The following is a 21,542-nucleotide window of genomic DNA, read 5'->3' on the forward strand; positions in this document are numbered from 1 at the left end:
CTTCCATGGTGAACAGTAGTTTTACTACAGTGATCTAATGAGCAACTAGAGTGCTAACATTCAGAATGTATGGCAAATGTGTGACATATCTGAATACCTTCATGATGGAATCAGAGTAAAAAACTGAAAGCATTTCCTACTGAGGAGACTGCAGTACATGAGGAAATTAGGAAACTTCATAACAAATAAATCTCCCAAGATGGCCACCGGAGACAAAAGAGCCCAAATGTAGCCCAAAATCACCCAGATGTAGCCCAAATATAGCCCAATGACAGAAGTGTGCAGAACACTTATTATTTTGTGTTTTTGCAGTGTTATATAGTGCAGACTTGTCAGGTAGTGGAGTGCTTTACATGAGCATTGGTTACATCACACAAGAACAAATTCATTTTGGTTGTAGACATGGGGAGACTAAGTGATTTGACCAGAATCACAGAATGTCGAGCTGAAGCAGAAACTCCAACCTGGTTCCCCAGTTGCAAAGTCTGCAGTTCTGGAAGTAACACCACATCCTCTCCCCCCAAGTGCAACATTTAATCAAGTGGTCAACTGGATAAAAAAACAAAGATAACAAATAATTTAAAAGTGCTTTGTCGCTATTTGAAAACTCAGAAAATAGGTCCTTATTTTAGTCTTTTAGAGCACTAACCATAATTTTGATGCCAATAAGACCCTCTCATATGTAATTTCTAAAGGAAATGCTCTAGGTATTACAGTTTTGATTACATCAAGATGACGTCAGGCGTTCCACACTTTTGTAATAAATATAGAATGTTAGCAATCTAGTTGTTCATTAGGATACTGTTGAGAGGCAGAGGCCAGGGGTACGGACTCTGAAAATTGTAGGCAGGTAGGAAGGTGCAAAGGCAACAATTTAACCACACTGAACAGGCAGGAAGGGCCGTGGCAGCACAACAGACTATGGAGGGCAGTGGAAAGGGGGGCAGGGGCAACAAACCAACAATACAGGATTTGCAAGAGAGGCTGTGGCAATGTAATAGACCATTGTGGGCAGAAGGAAGAGGCAATAGTAGTACAACCATACATGCCAACAGACCCGATTCAGCCAGGAAACGTCCAATGTTTTTAAGCTCAAATGGGCTTTATTTGATCTGTCTCCTGTCTACAATCTCCTCTTTTTCAATGTAACTCAAAGGGGAAAATCAATACCCCAGTTTTTTTTCAAAATCTCCCTCTTACCAAGTTCAAAATGTTCGCAAGTATGGTACATTGGATCATGGAAGGAAATGGGGTAGGGACATGGACTTGGATAACGGAGGACAGGAGGGACATGGAGAGGTGCACCAAACTGACCCTGCAGGGCAGGCATCAGGGTTTGCAGCAGCACAATACACCACACAGGGCATGCGGGACGGGAGTGCAGCACAACAATCCATAGAAAGCAAGAGGGAGGGGACAGGACCATGCACATGGACAACAGAGAACAGAGGGGCAAGAGGCAATGGTAGCTAGCTGACCATAATGGACAGACAGGAGAGAAAGCTGCAGCATAACAGACCATAAAGGGCAGGAGGGAAGGATCAGGGGCATTACAATGGAACAGACAAGCCAGGAGGGAGGGAGTAGGGGTCTGCACATGTAAACAGAGGTCTGGGGCAAGGGGGCAGGGCAGGAGCAGCAAGACAGCCATGGAGGTCAGGCAGGATGGGCACTAGAAGCAAGACACACCATGAAGAGCAACAGTGAGACTGTGATGGCATACACACAGACCATGGAGGGAAGGTGGGAGGGGGTCAGGGGCAACTAACTGATCACACAGGGAAGGTGGGAGGGGCCATGGCAGCACAGAAGACCATGCATGGCAAGTGGGAGGGTTAGTGGCAGCACAATGGCTATGATGGGCAAGAAGGAGGGTGCAGGGGCATGCACAAAGGACGATGGAGGATAGAAGGGAGGGTCAGGACCTGTGCACAGACAAGAAAGTTCAGGGGAAGGGGCCTCACAACAGACCGCACGGGGCAGGCAAAAGGAGCAGTTGCAGCACAACATACCAGTGAGGGCAGAAGGGTGTGGCAGTACAAATGGACCATGTAGGACAGGAGGAAGAGGATAGGGGCATGGCATGTGGACAGGCAGGGTGGAGGTGGCAGGGACAGGTTACAGTCATCTGACAATGCTAGGCAGGTGGGAGGGGAGTGGCAGCTCAACAGAACACTCAGAGTAGATAGGAGTGGCAGGTCCATGGAACATGGTGGGCAAAAAGATGGAGCAGGGGCATGCACAAAGACATCGGAGGGCAGGGGGAAGGAGAATAGTGGCAGCAAGCTAAGCACAGAGTTTAAGCAGGAGGTCAATGATGGGGCATAGAATTGGGCAATGGAGGGCAGGAGGAGTGGACTGGTACATCATACTAAATTGAGGGCAGTGGCAGCACATCAGACCATGCATGGCAGGAGGGAGGAGGCTAGTCCATGGATTCACACAACAGAGGATAGGGAGGAGGGGGATGGGGCAGCAAGCTAACTGTTCAGAGAAGGCGGGTATTAGGAACTTCATTGTTTTTAAAACGTGCGTCTGTGCGTACCACTTAAAATATAAACAAGTATGCAGCATAATCTCACTTTTATTCAGGAAGAAGAGGACGTTTGTGACTGTGACTCCGGGCTCACTTGGCAGAAACACCCCCTGACCCTCCACCCCCTATCGCAAAATGTAATGCCCGTGAAAAGGGTAGGTGAACACAGTGTTATATAGAACATAGTCCTGAGAGCACGATTGAAAATGAAAACTAGATATAGTGTATGGTATAAACTATGCACCAAAAAGTGTGATATAAGATGAACCGGGCGTGAAATATAATATGCAATACATTGTGCGCAATGACAGATTCATTGGAGAGCGCGAGATAGCACAGGCACTAGCGCGTGCTATGCGATATGCGCCTTGGAGTGTAATATGCACAGGGCAGTGTTGTGTAACCTAACTAGTCTCTAAAGTTGTAATATAAAATATGTGCTGGGGAGTGTAACGTTGCATATGCACTGTGACAAAGATATGGATCCCAGATTGTAATATGTATGGCATAGCACTGTGCGTTATAACATAGGCATCGAGGAAGGCACGTTAGATGGGGCAATATAACCCGTGCGAAGACAAGTGTGGCATGACATATTCACGGGGTGGTGTTACAGTGCACATGGGCTAGAGAGTGTCATAGCATATGCACTAGCTAGTGGAATGCAACACAGAGGTGTGTGTCAATCAGCAGTCAATGGTGGGTGTAACACAGCATTGGGCTCTGCCAGGAGCGCGCTGTGACTCAAGTGAGGTTCGTCCCCTTTCCAGAGAGTAAAATAAAAAGTATTACACATCCGGCAGTGGATGTGTGTTTTATTAACCGTGAGGGGGGTTTCTTGCATAGTTTGGTCGAATTTTTGTCGAATCCCCTTTGAATGGTTTGGTGTGCATGTGTATTAAATGTGCCCGTCAATAGCTACCCATGTTTGTATAAATAAACGACAAGGGTGTCTACCGGGATTAGGCACGGTAGGGCATCAGACATGTCAGAGCTTCACTAGTGGTGTAAATACATTCCACGTGGATTCATTGTATGCATAGTCGCCTTTTAATGAATATCACGCAAATCGTCATGGTGATAGGTACGTACGGTTTGTCCAGCATGTCCTAGGTGTGTCTATAAATATATATTTTTTAAAATAAAAAACAGTGGCCGGCCCTGGGGATTGGGGTCAAAAATATATAATTAGGAGACAGGCCCTGGGGATGGGGTTATCAGGGCCAATAAATTAGAAGAAGAAGGGGAACCACACAGCCCCCCTTCTTAAAAAATTAAAATAAATAAAAGACTGGCATTGTGCCGGAGGCCACGCCCCCTCCTTGAAGCACTCTGCAAATGCGCCCCCTGGCGAGTTGCAAGTTGGGGAATTAATTACTCTTCAATACTGAGGGTCCCTGAGGGCCAACTAGCCGAACAGGCATCTCCAGTATGCGCCAGGGAGCTGCGCTGCAGACAGGTGTTCTGAGGCCAAGCCCCTTTTTACACCTCTCTGCAACGCAGCTCTGTGGCGCTTACTGGAGGTACCTAGTGGTCTAGTTTGACCCTAGGGACCCTTAGGATTCAAGGAGACTTAATCTCTCAACTTAGAACAGCCACAGGGCGCGTTTACACAGTGGTGAAGGGAGGGGACGGGGCCTGAGGTGACGTGTGCTAACACGCACTATGGCACGTTTTAATTTGGGGATATAATTTCCCTTCAATACTGAGGGCCCCTGGGGGCTAACTATCCCACCAAGTGCTTCCAGTAAGCGCCACTGAGCTGCATTGCAGAGAGGTGGTCCAGGCCGTGCAACTTTTTACACCTCTCTGCAACGCAGCTCTGTGGCACTTACTGGAGGTACCTAGTGGGCTAGTTGGACCCTAGAGACCCTCAGGATTCAAATGAACTTAATCTCCCAACTAAAAACGGACACAGGGCGTGTTTACACAGTGGTGAAGGGAGGGGACGGGGCCTGAGTTAACGTGTGCAAAAACGCCCTGTGGCCTGTTTTAAGAGGTAGTTTTAATCCCCCTGCACTATTATATACTAGGGGCTTACAGAGGTCATGCTAATCACAGGGGGACCCCCAACGCATAATGTTCCCTAGTGTATGTAGGTGCTTTCACTGTATTCTAAGTGTCTTTTAACATAGCACTGGCTCTAGGACTGGTTAGTCAGACTCCGTTACCACCAGTATCCGTCTGAAAAAGTTGAGGGTACAGGATGATTTTGCAACAAGGCTTCTTTCTGCTCTTCCTTTTGTTCTTTCTGCACGTTATCCTTCCTGCACTTTTCTTCGTCTTTGAGGACTTCTGTTGCTTCTTTCGGCACTTCTTTTTTTTCTTTCTGTGCATTTTTTCTTCTTTCTTCACATGTCCTATCTCTGTAGGCATAGTTAGAAATTAGCATTTAAAAAACCTTTGAAATTCACAGAAAAAAACCATAGGTTTCAGGCACGTTATAGTTAGGAATTAGCATTTAAAAAACCTCAGAAATTCACTGAAAAAAACCATAGGTTTCAGGGGTGTTATAGTTAGCTGGAATTTTCACTTGTACAAACCATTGAAATTCCCCCGTTATAGTTAGTTCAGCTAACTATAACTCGCGCGCACGCAATGCACTGCTGATGACGTCACATATTACATCACTCATGACATGGTCAGTGACATCACTGATGACATCACTGATGACATCTCAAATTACATCACTGATGACATCATCCTTGTGATAGTGGCAGACCTCCTCTCACCCTAATATAACCTTTGATACACACATTCAAAAATAGAGACTAAAATTTTCAAAACAATGGACATACCAATACCAGTTACAACAACCTCTTCAGTAATTCTAAGATCCACATACACATCCACTCATTCACCAACAGTCCTATACAGTCACTCATACATGTACTCACTCATATGTACTCATACACCTATACATCCTGTTACACAATGCCACTCATCCATAGAGTTACTCACACACATAGTCACTCGTGCAAATAAAGAATCAAACATACATTTACTTGCATATACAGTTATACACACACCACCACAATTACTTCTACAGAAACTTACACATACTTAGTCTTTTAAACAATCACTTATAGAAACACATACTTATTCATACAGGAACTCTTTCAATCTCTCACTCTCACATATACTCACTTATATACACCAATAGTCACATATACTAGTTTAAAACATATGTAGTTATTCATAAAGACACTATTGAGACAGTCATTCACTCACTAACACACCCATACACACACTCATCCACCCATACAGTCCTGCACACATGCTGTCTTCAACACATACAAACAGTGAGTCACTCATTCATGCACCTATGCACTACGTAATACCCCCACCGAACCATGCAGACACTCAGACTGATACTCAAAAAACCAACTAATAACCTATATAGACACTCATGTAGCTACTCACCAACCCATGCAGCCACTTATACACAAAGTGAGAGACTGATACAGATATTTACATATTTAAACATTACTCACTAAGCCATGTATTCACTATGATACGCTCAGTCAGTTACACAATCAATTTTTCAAAAACAAATCATCCATTTAGACACTTGTATACCAATTTATTCTTCCATCGACCTTGAGATATACATATATAAAACATATTTAATTTTCAGAAAAACACACATTCACTGGATGATGTCATCAGTGATGTCATGAGTGATGTCACTGACCATGTCATGAGTGATGTAATATGTGACGTCATCAGCAGTGCATTGCGGGCGCGCGAGTTATAGTTAGCTGAACTAACTATAACGGGGGAATTTCAATGGTTTTGTACAAGTGAAAAGTCCAGCTAACTATAACACCCCTGAAACCTATGGTTTTTTCAGTGAAATATATATATATATATATATATATATATATATATACACACACACACATATATACACCCCCCCCCCCCCCACCCCCAGATTAGCTAGATTCACGTAAGGCACTCAACTCCTCAACCTTCTGATCATTTAATATGTTGTAAACAAAAGAAAAGGCACTCTTCTCCTGTGACACTGGGTCCTCCCTACTTTCAAGTTCTAGGAAATTCCATTTACATGCTGGTGTTTAGTCTTGCCCTAAGCTAAGAATATTAGGCCCAACTGCTACACATGACTTCAATGTTCCGCCCATGGCTGAAAAAGTCAGCCAACACATTCAGGAACAAAGTATACAATTTTAAATCCACAGAAGAAAAACTTCATTCAGATGTGCTCCACGTAGAAGAGAAGTGATTATGTACTTTCAGAATAAATTAAACACCAAAAGGAAAATGCCACTAATGACCTTGGTATGCAAGATTTGGGCAGGTCAGTTTAATAGAAGAAAATCTTTGTGGTCTTTTTTCAGAAGCTGTAAAATGGATGGTGCGGCCCATAATTCACATTTATGCTGTCACCCCACTACAGACTATATTCTTTAATTTCAAGCTGTGTTTCAATAATTGTGTTCTAATCTGCATTACAATGGTAGAAGCAGTCTTTGCAGCATCATCACAGAACTTATCAAAATGTAGGTCACCCTAGAAGTGAGACTGAAGTATCTCAACAGAAAGGAATAGAATGTAAATGTTCTTTGTTGCAAACACCTTTGTTATCCGAGAAAACATCCAGTTTGTAGATCTGCATCTGCTTGATTGCGAGGAAAGAGATGGAAGCACATTTCTGGTGATACACAATGCCTTCATAAGGACACAGGAGGCCTTCATTGCCATTCAAAATTCGGGGTTAATCACTTTGGATAGTGGGAATCCACAGAATCATGAGCGATGGGATATGTAACGTTGAACAGCATTTTACCTCTGATGTTGTGACCTAAGTTGAATAAGAAAGGATACAAATTAAAATATTAAGGACAGACATCTCCTATTTTCAAGAAATAATTAACACAATAGAACTGCAAAATCAAATATGAAAGAACGCTTATTTCCCCAGGTTAAGCAGTTAAGTCCAAACTAATTAGTGCTATCAACCCAACAATAATCAGAATCTGGAGCTAATGGGGAAAGATGCACGTTAAGAGAATTCTGTCGTAGTAAATGATGCTGTGCACAAAAGAGTGCAGAAGGTACTCACATGAGAATAGTCAGAGGCCACGCAGCTACTTTGGAAGGTGCAAACCTGGGACATGGGGTGAATTAGGCTAAGGAGATGAACTTTGAAATAGAACCATGTTTGACCATTTAGATGGTTAGCAAGATCTAGATACTCCTAATTCATTTAAGTAGATTTCTCAGATAGGACTGGAGGCAGAGCTCTAATGTAATCAGCAACCTTGTATTGAATGGGGAGCACTCCCCCAAATGAGCAGTAGTCAATAACTCACTTGTATGGGAAGAGGATAGCTGTAAAAGGGCTTCTCAAAGCTAGGACTAAGGACTAGCAGATTAGTACACTGGTAATGGAAATTACCCTTACTATCGAGAACCATTAATGCTTGATGACCGTGAATGAGTTACATGTGATGTGAGTAAACAAGATGCAAATGCTGCAATAAATCAAAAGTGAAAAACCTTTCCTGGCCTCAGAATCAGACATATGGTCTCTAAAACATACAACTTCAACCTGTGATTTAGTTCAATAGGATACTCATACACAAACACTGTACAAAAAGCTTCAAACCTTGGATGTAGAAAACGTCTCGGGGTTATAGCAAAAGAACAAAGGCTCGAAAAATCCACTCGCTATGGTGAGCCAGATTGAATGAGGACAAGCTATTTTAGGGCTTACTTGCCCGTTCTGGTGAGCTGACAACAGATGTTCTGCTTGCTCACAAAGTGAATGAGCAATAAAGATGCCTTTAAATATTATCTGGGGGCATGGCCAAGATGGCAGGCGGCTAGGACTCTTTTCCTGATAGCTCCGAGCCGCCATTAGCCCTTATCAGAGCCCACCGGCTCCCTCCACTTTGCCATCTGTGAGTGCTGTGGGCCGCCGACGGCACGGGGTATCCGCCGAAGTCTGCAAGAGCAGACAGGACAATCGGCTGTGCTGCACCCGGGGGAGCGGAGTGAACTTCAGCCTGGTCCCTGTCCGGGGTCGACCCCCATAATGCGCTGCAAACTGAAAGTGAGGGCAGCAACAGCGGCGGGGGGGCCCTTTGCGCTTCTAGACATCCAGCTTGTGAGGTGCCCCCCCCCCCACTAGTTTCCGTGAGCTTGGCGAGGGTGGAACGGCATGTGGACAGCAGCAGCAGGATTGGGCCTGGGGCTAGAATCGGAGGCCCCCCCCACACTTCAGTAGGCCTCTGGGTGAGGCCCACTTGGCGGCTGTAACTCCCTCCAGGGGCAGGATGCCCGCCATAAAGTGCCCGCAACTATCTCACTTGAAGCATACTTGTGGGGAGAGTTGGGGGCCTGCAGCAAGGGACTCTACGGCCCAGGGTGGGCGGGTGCATGGATGGAGGCCCTGGTTGGGTCCCAGTGCCTTACTCTGGACCTCAGCTGTGTGGTGCTAGCTCGTTGCGGAACTCCACGCCCTGCCAGCCTGCAGATGGGTTACCAGTGGGCATGGACTAGAGCACCTGTGCTCCTCCGTTCTTTCTGGCTTTGTGAGACCTGGGTCAGACCCTTGGATGGAGCATACCTGCTTGCACAGGCATGGGGGACCACCCAGTTTTTTCCCGCCTCAACCACGCCACAAAGTTAACTATAGAGTCAGATCTAGCTCAATCTGAGCGCAAGCTATTGCCCGGGAGGGGCATTTGAACGGGACAATGCGTGGCCTGAGCCACATACCTATACACCACGCTGTGGCACCGGTGGTGTGAGAGAGATCCTGGTACTTCCTGCGTGCCAGCTGAGAGGTCCGCCAATAGCTCAGACATTTGAGAGTCCAGCTGAAAGATACTACCACCCAAGGGCCTGAGCACACGTAGGGATTTAGATCTGGTGGAGAGGCGGGATCCAAGAAAGACCGCTCCCTAAAGGACATGTTTGGTAAGCAGGGAAGCGCTGCCATAGAGGACAGGCTCACCAGTGCAGGTGCAGATTCTAAAATGGACACCGAAGATTGGGAGGGTCCGGTGACTAAGACTTTCCTGGAATCACTATTTATCTCCTGCGAGTGGACTTTGCAGGTAATGGAAATGAAGCAGACTACAGAGTTGTGACGAGATGTAGATTAAGTGGGATAAAGAGTGGCCGCACTTGAAGACAGGGAGACCAATCGAGAAGAAGAACTTGGATGACTTCACCAAGAGGTTCTGAGACTCACAGAGCAACATCTAGAACTTCAGGCCCATAACGAAGACCTGGGGAATCGCTCCAGGAGAAACAATATACGCGTTAGAGGGGTGCCATCGAAAGAAGAAGGGTCTAATCTAAGACCTCTTCCAACATGTCCTGGGTCCTACAGACAAATCCACCCTACAGCTAGATCGGGTCCACCGGGTGGGACCTGAGCAGTGAGGAAAAGGACCTCATTCCAATATATTGGTGTGAGTGCATGATTTTCAAACTAAGGAAGATATCCTTATAAAAGCACGAGACACGCACCCAATCCAATTTAAAGGCCACACACCAGTGCTAAACCAAGATCTCTCCTGGATCACTCTACAAAAGCGCAAGATCTTTCACACAATCACAGACCACCTACAGTAAGCCAATATTCCTCACGCTTGGGGACATCCCTTCCGTATCATTTTTCGCTACGAGGGCACTCTCCATCTGATTCGGTCCCTAAAGGAAGCATTTGCCCTATTGCACATCGACACGCCAGATAACACTGGGGACAGAAACAGTAAAAAATGCCTGACGTAGAGCGAAACCAGATCAGGACACCATTAGCAAAGAGACAAGCGGTCCTGCTGGCCCTCTCAGCGGACTCCGCCCTCTCGGAGGCTTCCTGAGTTTGGGGGAGCCTAGCAGTACAAGGAGATGAGGGAGTTGAGTGGGTGACAACAGCGATGGGAAGATAAAGGACATGGATATTAATACTCCTGCCGATGGTCCCCTGTTGGCTTCTGCAATGCTGCAGAGGACTTCTTACTGGACTAATCATGTCCTCCATGGCCACGGACCGCCCCAATGTACCAGACAATCTTTGGTCTTCAGAAATTCTCACGTTAACATTTTTATTTGTCTTGTTATCTTGTTGGGGTTCAGGTTGCTCCATTGGGATGCCCCTTCCGATGAACCACTTCAGTTAGGCCTTCCATCCATGGTCCTGATATCAGACCTCCCCACCAACTGGGTCAAGCTGACTCCGCATGCATTACTGGGGGGTTACTTGCCCAATCTCTCATAGATTTTTTTTTTTCATGGATAAAGAAAAGAAAGCAGATTAGTTACAATGTGCATGGCCTCAACAACCCTATTACGGAGGTCTGCGGTGGTGTCCCTCTTAAAAACACTCAGGGTGACATATGCCTGCTTCAAGAGTTACTCCCCAACGATACAGGGAATGTAAACCAAGAGGTTCTCGCACCAATTTTGGTCCTCGGGGAGGAGGAAGGAAGGGGGTGGGGCGACTCTCCTCTCCAAGCACTTTTCCGGTTCAGCCCTGGGTACATTTGCTGAGATCAAGGGTCACTCGCCCTTCAGTGCAATTGGGTAAATTTCACCTCACTATTGCTTAGATATACACCCCCAAACGAGCGGCAGCAGTCTTTTCCACAGATGCACTAGTCAGTACTCCATACCCCAGAGGCAGCGGTAGTGGCGGGCGGGGACCTGAACATAGTGATGGATGCAGAGCGGAACCGCTTGAGACTCAGATCCGTTAACCCAGGGGCAAGAACAGCGCAAGTAGTTAAATCCATGCACATCGGTGACTTCGTTGCGCTTTTGAATCAATGTGAGGGACACTCGGATGACCTCTAAAGGAAAGGCCTGCAGGTATCTAGGTAGCTCCTCCACCCTTTTTCCCCATCTAGGCACAAACTGCAGTTTGTACCTTTACTAATACAACTAGAATGCCTAAAAATGAGCAACCTGAAAGACATGTGTACTGTGATCTGAACAGGTAGACCGTGTACACTGGTAGCCTATTGAACAGTCAGGTGTGCAGGAGTAGAACGTGTCACACATATTGCAGTCTCTGAGCCACTGGGGATGGCACACAGGAATCTACTTTTATTCCTCCAAAGACACTGCCGGAGGGCCGACACTCAAGATCTTACCAGACATGCCCATGCTGCCAAAATCATGTACTAGGTCTATGAACAATGGGCCTGAAGGCCAACCAAATACAGATTTCTTATGCAACAGGTCACCTTGACTAAATAGGGTGCAAGAAAGATAAGTAGTGCACTGGAATGTAATTGCAATAAGCATGTTTGTGACTCACAAACTATGAGTGAAGCTGGTGCCCCAAGGTGCAACGCTCATGTTCAGGTAGTGAGACTGCATCTCAGGCCAAGACTCAATTCATGCGACGATTTCGCTGTGGGAAACTAAATCTCATCACATGACACTGTGCTCCAAACAGACTCAAAATGGGTGAGATGGTCCCCAGCAGCCAGATTGTGTTCATGGTCAAAACACTTAAGTCACTCCAAACCTCGGAGTGATTCTGTGGTCTGCTTGAGGCTCGCATTATGTAAATAGTTGAAGGGGGCCGACTAAAATCACCTCCAATTATCAGCATTTAATTTATTAGCGCCTAAAGTGGTCTCTAAACCACAGCTAATTAAAACAAGCATTGGCATAGCCAATAGGTCTCGCCTTTGGGACCTTATATGTGTTTAGCCATGCAACAGTTGCATACCTAAATACTTATAAGGTCCCAAAAGCGAGACCCATTGGCTATGCCAAGCGGTCCTGCGGCCGCGAAAGTGAAAGTGAAAGTAATCGCGGTAAAGCGCGGCGCGCGCGCCCGCGCACATGCATTGTAGCTCTAGGCTGGCCTGGTAGCACTTTTTGGAGCCCTCTCAATAAGGTCGCCTAAACAGAGAGCTGTTACCAAGTTCCCATTTCACCACCTATGATTCTTAGTACAGAGAACAGCCATTCATTAATTTTAATGAGTTATTTTACGGGTAGGGAGTGGGCGGAGGGGCAGGGGAAGTGTAGTGGCAGGTGAAGTGTAGTGGCAGGTGGTGCAACATCACCACCCTCTACTGAGCTGTCTCAGTTCTTTCCTTCCTTGGAGCCAGCTCATGTAGTTCAAGACTCGGGGGGAGGGGACTAATGATTAGTGGAAGCGGTGAGGAGTCAGTTGAGCTTACCACAGACCCTGGAGACCATGCGAGTATGCGATTTGTGGAAGTGGAACAGTCTTCATCCGCTCTGCACTACAGGCAATATGGGTCCCAGTTCCAAGAGGACACATGACAAATGGGGCTCCCTATGAATGTATTGGGATTTGGGTATGGCTGCCTCCACCTCAGAGCGGTGGGGGAATGCCCCTATAACCAGGACTGGCCTTAATCAAAGAGATTAGACAGCCTGGACATGAGTGTATAAGATCCCCACAACCAGAGCACCTACTGTGGAAGACTCATACTGGGTCTTGGTTTCTTTTTGGAAGGCAGTGAACTGGAATTTACCTTTTGGAATGTAACCAATCTAAAAAGGTTAAGGCAAAACTTTTTTTTTTCTTTTCGTTTTTTAAATACTTCAGCTGAAGAGATGGAAGATACATCACAGAGGTCTCAATAATTCATGTACTCTGGGGACAGTGATAAATGACTGGTATTGTGAAGGCGATTATGAGGTAGAGGGAATAGAAAAGAATGTGCCAGCAGTCGAGTAAAATGGAATGTGGAGTGTCAAGGGTGGACGCAGCAGTAGATTAAGTTCAGTCTACAGAGGTGGACCTGAGGAATGAGAGCCTGGAAGTTAACATCTAGGGTGCCAAGTGTGATGAAAGCCAGGTTTGCGTTTACAACCATTGCATACTCTGGCCCACTTCTGGTGAACTAGGCCTCTTAACTGTTATCTTGGTGGTCAAGGTTGTCAGCAATGCCTATAGATTAGCAATTATGCTGTTACTGTCAGAAGAGTCTATTCTGACGACAGCAGCTGCCTTCCTACTGCACCTGTCTTTCTACTTAAGAGAATTTAAGCAACTGCATGTAACCCAGCCAAACAAAGTATGCAAAGCAGTTATTTCTTTCATAAAAGAAAGGCAGAAGAAATCTTCCAAAGGCCGAGTTAATGCTGAATGCTACAAATTCAATGGAATGTAAACTTTTCTGATTCAGTTTATATTTCATTTGATTGTATGTATGAGGTGTGGGGACAGGGGTGAAAAAGTTTGGCTTAAAACCGTTTACTAATTAAGTGGTTTTTTGGCTCTCACACCTTGTTGCCTTTTCCATTCCCTTTCTCTCCCTGGTCCTATTGGTGCAACCCATTTGTAGAATTGCCCATCTTTTCATGCCAAAGGTTGGACGGGGGTGGGGGACGAGAGATAACCTAGTACGTGTATGAGATATATAGATATAGATACATATATCTACAGAGAGATAGAAATATCTATGGAGAGATAGAAAAGCATTTTTTGATTTGCCAATCTTTGGCACCATTTCACAAATGTTGGGGAAATTTCCAAAACTAATAGGGCGCTCAGGTCAGCTCCTGTCTTGAAAGTTTCGGGGTGCTTCGTCAAGCGAGGGCCAAGAAAAAAGGGGGTCCCAACCAAAACGTGTTTTCTCCATGTTAATTGCCATAGGAAACTTTAGACAAGGCTACAGCCTGAACCGAATTGCACCAAATTTGGCAAAAAGGTAGCTCTAGGTTCAGGAAGCGACCTTTTTGTTAAATGGTGTAATTCGGTTCAGTAGTTACTGAGAAATTCAAATATTAACAGATATCTATATGTGGACGTGAAGGATCCGGGGACCTTCCTGATCAAGCTTTGCAATCTTATTGGATGCCAACAGTTCCAGCCATCTTGTGAACAGAGTCACAAGAAAAAAAAAATTGTGAATAAAAATTCGAAAATGGGGCACGGTAGAAACACCCCGATCCCCTAGGCCTGCTGAATGGACCCCCGGGGCCAAAAAAAGCATTTTTTTTTTAAAAACTATTTAGGCGGGAGTCGCATGGGGTCTGCGAATCCCATCGATTTTTGTTTGTAAAGAATGAAGCGTGGTCTCCCGCGCTTGGTTTGTTCTTTTAAGCCCCCGGGTGGGTCAGGTCCCGGGGGCAATGTTCAATTATGATTCGGGGGCCCTCAGACCCGCAGACCTCCACCTCCCTGGGCCTATGCTGATGATTTGCAGGGGACACGCAGGCCCCACACTGGCCCGGGGACGACCACCACCTCCCCGGGGTTATATGCTTTAAATGCAGGGGGGGCAACGAGACCCCCCCGAAGCCCTGGGTACCGCCACCTACCCAGGGATTACTTTAAAAACTAAGTGGGAGGGTGGGGGGGGGGGCTCGAGCAAGGAGGCAAGGGGACTTCATCCCCCAACCAAGAGTGCACCATAAGGCTTGTTTGCAGAATGGTGGAGAAAAGTGGCATGGTCTGCGACCACCTCTCAACACTGACTGTGTGGGGCGTACTGAAGATAACAGGTAGACTAGTTGGCTCCCAAGGAGCCCCAGCAGTGAAGGGGAGTTCATTCCCCAACCAAGAGAATGCCAGGAAGCGCGTTTGCAGTGTGGTGGGCAAAGGGTACGTGGCCTGCTATCAGAACTTAGCAATCCTGCTGTGTGAGGGGAATTCATAGAAAAACACCTCCTACCACCTCTGAAAAGACTTCAACAAGATGTGAAGCATTGGAAGTTCATACCATTAACACTGCCGAGAAAGGCCGCACTTTTCAAGATGATGGCACTTCCCAGGTTTCTCTATGCTCTGCAAAATACCCAGTTTCTGGTTCCCCCAAGCTACTTCAAGGCAATTACAGCATTAGTGTCTAATTTACTTTGGGAAAAGAAACCAGCCCGTATAGCTATGAATAAATTGGTAAAGAGCAGGTACGATGGCGGCATCGCCCTCCCCGATATACAAGTATACTACTGGACTTCCCAACTGATCGTAATCAATCAATGGCTAAATGCCCCACAAACGGACCCAGCATCCCGCTCAGACAGAAAGTTTGAGAGAAGGCGGAGTAACGAGGGCACTTCACACCAAAAAGCGTAGGTCACCACAAATAGGACCCACAGCGCACATAGTCCAATTTTGGCAGATAGTACTAAAAAAACTAGGATGGGACGGTGTCATAACCCAGTTGACCCCGCTTTGGGAAACACAAAGGCTAGGCTGACTTGGTACTAGTAAAGGCTTCAAACGATGGGACTCCATCGGAATCTCCACAGTGGGAGATTTATGGATTGAGGGCAAAGTTGTTCCTTTTACACACCTTCAGGAACAATACGAGATGGCGCCCTCTGAAACATTTAGGTATACTCCGATTAGGCACACACTTATCTCAGCCATCCCAGCAGGCACTACACTCCCTGAAGCCTCTCAATTAGAGGATAGGCTCCTCACAGACAAAATGGAAGGGAAGGCTATTTCCCTCACATATAGGAAAATTATAAATAATCAACTCGATCCACAAAACCTCTCCATGAAAAATGGCAGACCGAAGAAGGGAAATTAGATGAAACACATTGGCAGGAAGCGCTCAACTCCCCACACGAAGTGGCGATAGCCTCAAAATGAAGGCCAGTACAATTAAAGATACTACATTGCTTCTACTACACAAGAATGACCTTGCACAAAATAGGAAAGGCTGAGAACACACTTTGTTTGAGACAATGTGGGGCACTTGGTACCTTTTATCATACACTGTGGGACTGCCCAGTGGTAATGACCTACTGGGAAACAATTATGCGTACCATTACACAGGTTAGTGGAGAGACTGTCCTGCCGGAACCCAGAAGAGGTCTCTTGAATATCTGGGAGCCCACTGACCTTAATCATGCAGCACAAGACTGGGCAACGCTGGGTATGATGTTAGCCAACCGATATATAGCTAAACACTGGGGATCACAAACTTGCCCAATGCACCGCGAGTGGTGTGCGGATATGGATGGTGCCATGGTGGCAGAAAAAGCAGCATATGCACATTGAGGATGCCCTAAAAAATGGGAACTAGTGTGGGGAACCTGGAACACTTTGAGGGAACATTGGTACTCCACTCTAGATTGAATCGGAACCAAATTCTATGTGAGTCGGAGGGGTACGGCATGTTGCTGGACGAATTTCATTACTATCAATGTGGTGCCTATATGTTCTTCATGATGTATTCCTGTGTTGTAAGGCGTGATGTCTATACCGAACTTTAATTTTGCAACCGTATGCTTTTAAGATTAATCTGTAATCAATAAAAAGTATTTTAAAAATAAATCCTGCAGTGTGAGACTTACTGGAGGTAATAGGAGGGGTAGTTGGCCTCCAAGGATTTGCTTGGGGGCCAATTACCCCATCTGTTACCTCCAATAATTCCCACACAGTGGGATTGCTAAGAGGTCTTTGGACCCCGTGTCCATCACTCTGCAAACGCGCCTCCTGGTACACTACTGGTTGAGGGATGAAGTCCACTTTACTCCTGAGGGACTTTGGGGCCCAAGAAGCCTTCCTGGTGCCTCCTGTAAGTCCTACGCAGCGGAATTCCTGAGCACTGGTCGGAGGCCCAGCACCCTTTCTCCAACACTCTGCAAACGTGACTACTAGTTAAAGAAGCATTTGCAATGCAATAGGTCTCGCATTTGGGAGAGTTCGAGCTACTGGCGTTGTAAATGTAAAAGATTTTTACTAATGTTTTTTTGGAGTGGAGGGGGATGTACGTTGTGTGTAGTGGAATTATGTGGTATGTTATTCAGAGAAATTATGTGGATAGAAAGTATGTGGTATTTAGTGTATAGGAATAATATAGAGTGGGATTATGTGTTATGGAGAGTAATTATGTGTTATAATACATTTTCCACATTTGCCACATAATCCATCATCTGCCGCATAATAATAATCAGATTTGTTCAGATCTGCAAACAGCTCAAACGTTACCGAAAATGCAGCAACAAGTATTACGGCGTGGTGGAAGGCCCTTTGCAAAGCTGAAATGGTCACCTGTTACTTATTGCCAAATGTGGTTGTTAAATTGGTACAAATGGTGTGCAAACCACGCTTGACTCTTTATGCACCCCTCTTGCCTCTTTCAGCACCCCTGTACCTTTCTCGCCTCTTTCTGTACTTAAATGGGAAGTGCAAGCTGTCAAGATTAATGGTCTGTGCGCTCGTGTCGTAGGTATGTCTACTTGTACATGTATTCTCACATGTTATGCATCTGAAGATGGTAGCTTAAAAAGCTGGTAGCGTCTCCTATAAGTGGTCAAATCTTCTCAGTTCTGCTGTCGTTCGGTTGCACAGGCAGACACGTCTTACGTATGTAGGTGTCATAGAACCCCTCAAATACACTATTGAATACCCATGTGCCCTGTATTATGAACAGAAGGAAATACATACATCTTCTTGTACACAGATTTACACAGGTATTCCAGTATTTGTATGTTTATTTTTTTGTAACATGTCACTAGGTAAAAGCACAGACATATGCATTCATACCTTCACAAAGTTGATGAGACTTACAACAGTGATATGGTTAGGATGGCTGTTTTACATTTGGTAGGACTCGCATCCTGAGCAGTCGATGAATAGTGAACCTTCAAGAGAAAAGTTAGGTTTAAGATATCTTGGGAGAAGGATTAGTAATTAGGCTACTTTGTATGAGTGTGTGAAAAGGTATAGTCAAAGTAGGCCTCTTTCGGCACCTCTCTTGCCTCTTTCGGCATGTAGGCATAGATATAAATTAGCATTTAAAAACCTTATGAATTTACTGTAAAAACCACATGTTTCAGGGACACTATAGTTAGGCTGTCATTTCACACAAAACCAGAGAAATTCAGCCAAAATAGTTGGCTGAGCTAACTAACTCGCGCCCCCACAATGCACTGCTGACTACATCACTGATGACATCATCCAGATAATCTCTGATGCACCTACTCACACCCCAATATAAACTATCATACACCCACTCTAAATTTCAGACTACCATTCTTGAAACCATTGATACACCAATACCAGTACGTACATTTCCACTTACTGATTCATAGTTCAATATACATATCCACTCACTCACCCATACAGGCACTCTTACAGCCAGTCACTCACTCACCAATACAGCCGCTGAGATATCCACTCATACACCCATACAGCCACTCCTATACCGTCAGTCGCCCATAGAGCTACTCACACACCTACTCACTCACCCAAACACTCAATCACACAGCCACTTACTCATACAGAAACACACACTCACTACTAGATAATAACAAATACTTACTCTCCATACAGTCGCCGACACAAGCACGCACTCACCCATACAGCCACACTCACTCGCCTATACAGTCACTTATATACTCCAACACTCACAATTCTGCCTTTTACATATGCAGTTACTCACCCATAGACTACTGAGACATCCATTCACTCACTGACAGTCATACGCACACTCACTTTCCCATACAGTCCCTCACAGACGCACTCACTCTCCCATACACCCAGGGATTCACCCACTCATAATCTATACAGGGAATCACACACCCCTTAACCCACCCTCACAAACTCAGGCACCCATACAAGTACACAGATAACTAACCAATAACCCATATAGACACTCCTGTATCTACTCGCCAACCCATACAACCACTTACACACCAACTGACAAACGGATACACACATTTGTCACTCACCCATACATTCAAAAAGACAAGTTTAATCACTCACTTATAAAGTCAGTCACACACCCACTAAATCATCCATACAAACATTCATACACCAACTCATTCTTTAATACACCTTGGGGAGTGTGTATATATATATATATATATATATATATATATATATATATATATATATATATATATATATATATATATATATATATATATATATATATATATATATGGACCTATTTTCCATAGGAAATCCGCAACATTCTATTTGGAATAACGTTGGCGCTGATTGACGAATCTTCGTGAAATTTTCCAAACTTTTGGCCAGCTCCGGTCCGCTCCTATCCTGAAAATTTCACGGTGATTCGTCAAGCAGGGGGTCCCAAAACGCATTTTCCCCATGCATTTTCCCATAGGACCTGTTGACGCAGCTACAGCCCGAACTGCTCAACGGAATTACACCAAATTTGGCTAAGAGGTAGTCCTCAGTTCAGACTCGTGCCTTTTGCTTAAATGGTGTAAATCCGTTCAGTAGTTTGAGAAAATTAGAGTTAAAAAGATAGATATATCTGGGCGGAGCCTAACCACACATCTCATCGTGAGATCTGATTGGCTGTCAGTACTTCATCCAAGAAGTGTTGGCAGCCATCCTGGGACCAATATACATGATAGCACCTCATTAAAAAGCATTGCAGTTAATAGAAGGTTTTAAGACTTTAGTTACATTATAAATCATTTGTTGATGGTACCATACTCATTTTAGGAATTGTGGTGTGTTCGAAGGTGATTTTACCATGTGAAAAAGCCTTCTGCTGTGATATCCTGAATCATGTTTGAGAGAAAACTATTTTCTCATGCTTTTCCCACAGAGGTTTGGAAGGTGATCTATAAGCTAAACTGAGAGCATATTTTCTGTAACTTCACATTATCTTTCTCAGTCATGTGAGAATGAAGTCTGACATTCTCAGTAAAACATGTACAACCAACAAGGGCAGAGACTGTCAGTTGATTCCTTTGTGTTCTACTGCAGCTTCCCAGAGTGTTCTAAAGAACCACTAGAGCGCTAACAGTCTTGTATGGCACACCTGAAGCCATCTTGATTGGAATAAAGTGCTAACACTTAAAACATTTAATTTACAAAGGAACAAAATGAGGGGGTTCATTTTGCCATAGAAATGATTAGTGCTGCAGAAAGAAAACTGAGGGCACATTTTGAGTGACTTCTCAAATCCTCTTCTATTTAAGTAACAAATTCTGATATGCAGACTGAAACATGCACTTTTAATACCAGCAGCAGACTTCCGTGGTGAGCAGTAGCTTTACTACAGTGATCTAATGAGCAACTAGAGAGCTAACAGTCAGAATTTATGGCAACTGAATACCTTCTTGATGGAATCAAAGTAAAAAACTGAAAGCATTTCCTACTGAGGAGACTGCAGTAAATGAGGAAATTAGGAAACTTCATAACAAATAAATCTCCCAAGATGGCCACCAGAGACAAAAGAGCACAAATGCAGCACAAATATCACCCAGATGTAGCCCAATGACAGAAGTGTGCAAAACACTTATTTTTTGTGTATTTGCAGTTTTATATAGTGCAGACTTGTCAGGTATTGGAGTGCTTTACATGAGCATTGGTTACATCACACAAGATCACATTCATTTTGGTTGTAGAGATGGGGAGACTAAGTGATTTGACCAGAATCACAGAATGTTGAGCTGAAGCAGAAGCTCCAACCTGGTTCCCCAGTTGCAAAGTCTGCAGCTCTGGAAGTAACACCACATCCTCTCCCCTAGGTGCAACATTTAATCAAGTGGTCAACTGGATAAAAAAAAAAAACAAAGATCACAAATAATTTAAAAGTGCCTTGTCGCTATTTGAAAACTCAGAAAATATGTCCTCATTTTAGTTTTTTAGAGCACTAACCATAATTTTGATGCAAATAAGACCTCTCATATATGTAATTTCTAAAGGAAATGCTCTAGGTATTACAGTTTTGATTACATCAAGATGACATCAGGCGTTCCACACTTTTGTAATAAATAGAGAACGTTCGCAATCTAGTTTTTCATTGGGATACTGTTGAGGCAGAGGCCAGGGGCACGGACTCTGAAAATTGAAGGCAGGTAGGAGAGAGCAGTGGCAACAATTTAACCACACTGGGCAGGCAGGAAGGGCAGTGGCAGCACAACAGACTATGGAGGGCAGTGGAAAGGGGGGGCAGGGGCAACAAACCAACAATACAGGACTGGCAAGAGAGGCTGTGGCAATGTAATAGACCATTGTGGGCAGAGGTCAGAGGCAGTGGTAGTACAACCATACATGCCAACAGACCCGTTTCAGCCAGGAAACGTCCAA

At 44.9% G+C, this 21,542-nt stretch overlaps 1 long non-coding RNA gene across 1 annotated transcript in view; it reads right to left on the bottom strand.

The window, feature by feature from the left end:
- Nucleotides 1–6,841: 6,841 nt before the first annotated feature.
- The window catches only part of LOC146858163 (uncharacterized), a 69,255-nt gene continuing 54,554 nt past the window's right edge, over nt 6,842–21,542 (bottom strand). The window contains exon 2 of the long non-coding RNA XR_014979994.1: nt 6,842–7,361. This is a non-coding gene — a long non-coding RNA (uncharacterized LOC146858163). The remainder of the gene's footprint in view (nt 7,362–21,542) is intronic.

This window comes from Triturus cristatus, chromosome 3_2, assembly GCF_964204655.1.
Source record: "Triturus cristatus chromosome 3_2, aTriCri1.1, whole genome shotgun sequence".
NCBI classification, from domain to species: domain Eukaryota; kingdom Metazoa; phylum Chordata; class Amphibia; order Caudata; family Salamandridae; genus Triturus; species Triturus cristatus.